Source organism: Myiozetetes cayanensis, unplaced genomic scaffold (assembly GCF_022539395.1).
Source record: "Myiozetetes cayanensis isolate MyiCay16 unplaced genomic scaffold, myiCay2020 scf3, whole genome shotgun sequence".
Lineage (NCBI taxonomy): Eukaryota > Metazoa > Chordata > Aves > Passeriformes > Tyrannidae > Myiozetetes > Myiozetetes cayanensis.
In genome coordinates, this window is record NW_026087521.1 from 25,618,629 (window position 1) to 25,625,795 (window position 7,167).

The window sequence follows — 7,167 nt, forward strand, 5'->3', positions numbered from 1 at the left end:
TCAGCACAGATGGCTTGGAAACTGAAATTAAACTGTACCACTTCTAGAGGATTCAACTGCTGTAACATATAAGGAGCTTTTTCTATGGCAACATTCCCCATTTAATTCTTTTATCTTCTCTTTTTGGAGGGCTAGTGGCTGAAGAGGAGAGTTGCATCTAGATTTATATTTACCACCTAATAAAGTATTTTCCTATGCACTATCATAAGAGTGTTCAGGGGGAACAAGACAAACAGAATGAAAAACAGACTGCAAGTATTGTTATCACAATAGGCTTTTCACTGTATTTACAGCATCTTCTGTTGACTCATCAGTAAAATGCAACAAAAGATCATTTTGTTCTTGACTTATTAATAGAGGAGAAAAAAGGATTTATCTGGTTAAAAACTATTCTAGTATTTATCTGCTAGTAGAAACTTTTAAATTCTATACTGAAAAATAGTTTAGTAGACTTAATTTATCTCTATTATTCAACACTAGAAGTAACTTAGGAGAGCCTAGAAGTGTTTTTATGCTCAGACTTGGGATTTTGTCATCTCATTAAGTTTCTTGTATGTGTGTCAGAGCCCATTTACACTTACAAGAGGCAGCCCTTGTTTCTCTGAATTTGTAAGTCAGATAAACAACAGCAATAAAAAGCCAAATCACACAATCCTGTAGTCCTAAACCCCAAAAGATACACCACAATACTTTCAAATGTACCGCTCTCATCTCATAAACAAGGCTTTATGTCTTGCAATATCAAGGCAAAACAACAGTATGATTGTGAGCACAATTGTCCAGACTCAGGCTGAGGGCACCTTTGTTGGAAACACATTTTAAGCCTAACTTGGCAGCTAATTGAGTCCATAGCTGAAAATGTTTGTGTTTAAGGTGTCATTCTCCACTTCTTGCACATTTGATGAAGAAACACAGTTAATTACTTTCCAAATAGTCTTTCTTTTGACTCTTTATTTCTTTAGCAAAGGTTAATGGAAGATATTAATGTTAAGCCGCTGGCAAGTTAAAAATGTGACAATCATGAGATAGTTACAAAAAACATAGTAAAAAAGTGAAATCTCAGTGAAATAAATAATAAACAGAATAAACTTGTGTAATTCAAAGAAACCAACTAGAACTAAAAAAACCCAAATAAACAAAAAACCCCAACCACTACCTTATCACCACTTCATGATTTTTTTTCTCCTAATATAGATTTCTCACATGCATGTGAATTTGCCTTCAACCTCTGCAATTACATAATGCTGGTTTACTCCAATTTGCAGATCTAGATTAAGGACTTCCAAATTCTCTAATTACTATGTTTTTCCTGTATGGAGAGACACTGTCCCAATTACATTGGATGTAAAGACTTAAGAAAGTAGCGCTTTCAGGTGAAAAATGGCACACAGCCCCTTGCCCATTGAGTCTATTGGGTTAAATTTTGCTTCTCCTGTTCTTTACCTGTTTTGTTATCATCTGGCCTGATTAATTGAACAACATTGGATCAAAAATGGCATTTTTCAAGCAGAAAATATATTAGTGATAGATTTCTGTTTGTGATAAATTTCTGCTTGAATGAAAGGGAAAAACACAGTTACAATCTTAGGGCACAATGGAAAAGAAGTTATACATAGAATGTGCATGTTAGTGACTAGGAGGTGTTGATTAGCATCATACATTTATTTCACACAAAAATGTGTGAACCTTTCATAACAAAACTTGTAAGAAAGTAGAATTTGCCTCATTTATGCATTTGTTTATAAAAAGTGAAACTGTCAGCAGTAAACTAACAAAACATCTCATAGTGTTGTGGGACAGGGCAGGTGAGTTTGGGATCACACCCTTCTCCTCTTTCCCCTCACCCCAGGCCTGCCATCAGCCTGCCTGCTGGTCATTACAGTGCGCATTTTGCTACCTGTTAAAATAAGCACGTTCAGAATAAGCAGATTGCTCAGGTCTCTCTACAGCCTGCTGGGGTACAGGTCGATGGCTTGGCAAATGGCCCTTATTCTCAGCAGCCAGCAAAAGCCTGAGCTGATCAATTGCTCTGGAACAGCCAGGGAGGAGAAGCATCAAAATAATGCAAGGAAATAACCATTGGGGTACTGAGGAGAAAGGAATGTCACTCACATTCAGAAAGTATTTGATAAAGGTGGGCTTTCAAAATAGTTCTTTTTGTTGCATAAAATTGCCACCTCAGCTCTACTTTGTCCTCACGTTGTGCCTGCCCGCGCAGAGTTTGTTTCTGTAACAGCAGGGGAAGGCTTTTCAGAGGCAAATCTGAGAGTCAGCTGGAATAGCTGAGGAACGGAATTCCTCTCCTTGAGCTTAAGTGGGCAACTGTGTCGGTAATGGGTATTTTAGATGAAATGTGTGGTTCTGCATGCTTGTTTATGCTGTGTTGAAGATCCTGTTATTGCTTTTGTTGGTGGATAATTTCATTTGACAACGTGCTGCAGATTCATCTTTATGTATGAATTCACAAGTACAGAGTGAGAAGCATAAAAAAATAATATAGAACTGCACATGTAGAGTCACAGCACACAAATTAGAACATTCAGTAGTTCAAAAATGCCAGGATAGACAATTTCAATCTTTTATATCACCTCCATACTTGTAAAGCTTTAGCTTTTGCTTATGATGATAAACATCAGGAAATCAAACTCACTAAAGAACAGAAAAAATGTCGTTTCAAAAACTTGGTTGAATAAGAAAGCAGAACATACTGCTCACATTTTGCCAGGATTCCTGTGAACGTGTAACATGCTGTCAACATCTGTATTTTCTGTTAAAACTTTTACTGTATGGGTAAGGAGTAAATTAAAGTCCTTCTCTGATTCCCACCTTTGCCTGGGCTAAGCTAGTAGTTGCATGAAAGGTGATGGGACAGGGTGAAATGCTTTCATCCCCACATCCTTGATAGCATCCAACAAGTTTTAAGAGGTATTGGTGACTTTGGTTTTATAAGTTGCTTTATGCTTTCTAGTTTTTTGAATACACTGTAATTTTCAAGCACTTACCTGACACCTGAAGAAAAATGGCATAATGAAAACATAATTTATTTTTTTTTTTAATTTAGGGATTCCAGCATCTTTCCTGAAACAGTTTCATGAATATGATAATATCATTTGAAGAAGGAGCAGAGCAAGATCCCACAATGTGATTAGAACGTTTTTTCTTTTCCTCTTTAGATCCTCAGGTAAAATTTCTTCTGGTTCCTTGTCTTAATTAATTGGTCCTACTGACTTTCCTAATCTTCAAATTCCACTTCTTATTTTTCCATGCCATGGTCACTGCTTGGTCTCAGCAATGTGACTTTCCTTCTCTGTTGGATTTTATAGCTTTCTTCTACTATTTGAAATTATTCAATCTACTGTCTCTTCCCATCTGATTAATCTAACAACTATACCATCTCCTGAAAGGGGGAGGAGAGATACGCTAGTTCATATCAATGCTGCAACAGGGCATGTGGTTTTACGATAATTACTAGAAATCAACACATATTGGGATATCATTGCTACACATTACAATAATCAATAAGATAATGTTATTAAAATATTTATTACCTGAAAGAAGACAAAAGTTGAATTAAATTCTGAATGAATTACTACAGATTTCAACTGACATGCATTCATTTATCAATAAATAAAATTACATTAACTGGCCCATCATAAATTATTTTACAGTGGAATTTGGAGTGATTTCTTAAGTCACATAAACATGAGAAAACCAGAGCAAGTCACCAGAACAAGTCTTGAGATAAGAATCATACCAAATTTCTGGAATTATTTTTTCCTTCATAGATAAAACATGTTCTGCTTTCTTCCCATCTAAGCACATATTTAAATAATCAAGATGGCAGAAATAAAATGGAGTTTTCCAGCAGAAGAAAATCCATGGAAGAATGATGTCCTGAAGTTAAATGGAAGGTACAACAAGTACAACAAGGAGAACTCTACCATTGCCCCAGTACTCCAGCTTGTACCAAAGGAAATCCTGCAATTAGTGGCCAAAAATAAATATCCACAGACGGATCCAACATCTATTGAATCTCATTAATTACCATGTGTCTCTGCTAGATATGAAGTTTACCCATAGGTTATGAATTGTGGACTCAGGCATAATGGTGATATGGCAGTAAAATACCTTTCCTTCACTAAAACACTTGGGTTATTCCTAACATCAGAAAATAAAAATAGGATAAAAAGGTATGTATGACATAAATATTTCAGTGCCTGCCCTATATTCTTGTATAATAAAGAACAACCCTGAAATAAAGTCCATAGATCTGGCTGTTGTGTGAAGTACAGATTTCCCCTCTACACTGTACTGGATCTAACTATTCATTGTACGGGAGAGAAGAAATATGACAAGGGAATCAACAGAAAGACCTTGAAAATCTTAATCCTTTCTCAGTACAAGACTTCTTTAAAGACAGGAAAGATACTACTGAAATATAAAATGAACCATAAAGCTAGGTAGTATTGCTTGATCTTGTTTTGACTCAGACCCATACAAAACAATTTATTGTCAAGCTACTTATTTATTTATATACACACACATATATAAAGTTATTAATGCTCACTATTAAAAAAGATATAATTGTAGTTTGATAGGGACTGAGGGGAAAAATGAGATAACATGACAATGTTTCTGTGGAAAGTATGAGTTGATATCTGTTAAAAAATTAAAAGCATATAAAACACTACAGCACAACTTTATTTTTTGTCAGAGATTTACTGTAAAAATTTCACAAATATATCGATGTTGTAGACTTTGGTAAATACCACCCACACTCAGTTACCTGTACTAGGTATTGTAGATCTCAGACAGTTTGGAAGTCATAAGAACTTGCTGAAAAACTGATGATCACACAATTACTAGCACGAGTAGTATTAAAAAAAATAAAATAAAAATTTACCTTTACCTTTTATTTTCTTAAGCTTTGATATGACATAGGTGGAGAGAATCTAATGAGAATATTAGACTTTGATACAGCAACTTAAAAATGTTCTTAACCTTTAGTAGTATTAGGTCCCTATTTTCTCACAGAAATATTATTACCATTTGATTTCCTCATTCTGGTCTAAGGTACTTTTTATCATTTAGCCCCAGACTATGTCTATGCCAGGAGAGACAAACTTCACTTTGATATATTAGTTGACATATTAGTTTATTTGCCTACATACTCAACCTTGTTTGCCTTCAGGGATCTTAAAAAATTTTACCTAAATAAAGAGTATTCACTGAAATTATTTACAGCCACACTGTGCTTTTGATCTATATGAACAGTTACCACAGATTTTACTGATGTTTCAGGCATAGACTGTTAAATTGCACTGTAGCAATAAATGCATCCCCTTTCATTACTGCTTGACTACACAATGAACAAAAATTCTTACTATAATTTTTAAGTTTAAAGATTTTCTTCCTCTGCCTAATATTAATTCCTTGCTCTGATTTTTTACTTCTGATTTATTCAGTCTCCAATAGCTTCAAGTAGAAACAGTAAAACTCGCAATATAATATTTTAATTTATATTAGTACTAGCAGGATTCTTTGCCTTCTTGACCCCATCTTTATGCTGCTTAGAAGACACAGTGGAAAGGTTTTACATCCAACTGAGATATACAAGTCTTTCTGTAACTAGACCCCATTAATTTTTGTTGTTTTCTTCAATTTTAATGCATGAGTTTTTGTTTCTCTTGATTCTCAAAGATTTAACATTTACACATTTATAATTTGCATTGCATAATATTTATTTTTAGTTAAAATGTATCTTTTAAGAAATGTGTTGTAAATTACTTTTGATACACGCCTAGAGGACACCTAGATACTATTCCTCATACAAATGGTTGCATAGAGAGCAAATAACTTAAATAGCTTGATATTCATCTAAGGCCACAATATACTTGCTATTTAAGAACACTTAATTATAAGTAAAATTAAAGTTTCAAGGAGACTAGCTGTTGATTTTAGGGTCTTTTTCTTTAATTGTGAAAGGATTTAGGAGCTCAAATATTCCCTTGAGTATTGTTTATACTTCTAATGGGACACGTGACCAATTTTCCATTGATTCCCCTTGACTTTTCTTACCCATAAACATTATAAATCTGTAGTAAATCTCAGACCAGGCTCTGCTCTCCAGTTTTCCACTAAGACAGGCCCAGAACAAAGTAAAATTCCCGTTTACATTATTTAAATTGTTAGGAAAATAGTAAACAAAGAACCATCTAAGAGAATTTTACTCCTTTACAGTGAGAGAAAACCTATAGCAGCTTTTTCCTCAGGACTGGGCTGGAGATGAAAATGAAGACTGGTAAGATTTGAGCACAGGTCCTTCATGCCGTATCCTCTGCATATTGCACAGTGATTCTCGCCAGGTTGTTCAGACACAGTCGGACTTCTCCAAGTTTTCACTTCCTTCCCACATACTTTTTAGTGGCTGTCTGCAAATGCAGGTTTATATGTAACATTCAGTCTGTGAAATATATCTATATATGCCCTTTATAAAAAACCAAAACAAACCAACAAACAAAAAAACCAAGCAAAAAAGATGTATTTTAATGCAATGAATGTACCTATGACTGCATGCATCAAGGAAGATCAAAAATCTTCCATGTGCTTTGACACTGACTCCATTTGCTCCATGAAAAGCATCATTCAGCTTCTTAATAATTAAGCATCATAGAATATGTCTTTATTTTTCTGCTTTGTAGAAATACTGAAGGTAAACATTTTTTAGCCTACAGTTACAACTGCTATAATTGCATTGAACTATATATAATATATATATTTTTTAATTTATTTAGGGGAAGTTTACAAAGAAAGTACATTTTCACAGCTATTCAAGTTAACATACAAGTGCTGTTCTGAGAACTTAGATATAAAATTATTCTGAGCAATGTGATCTAGTGGAAGGTGTCTCTGCTCATGGCAAGGGTTTTGGACCTAGATAATCTTTAAATATCCCTTTCAACCCAAACTATTCTATGATGCACTAATAAGCTCTTCATATAGATCTTAAGATCGCATTCTAGTGTTATTCACAACACTGAAAGACACCCCCTCCCCCCCACTTTCCTTACATTAAAAAAAAAAAAAAAATTCTTTAGACAAGCCAGAACCAGAAGGCAGAAGTTTAGTATGTGCTTCAGGACTGTGGCATCCAGCATTTCGAATGAC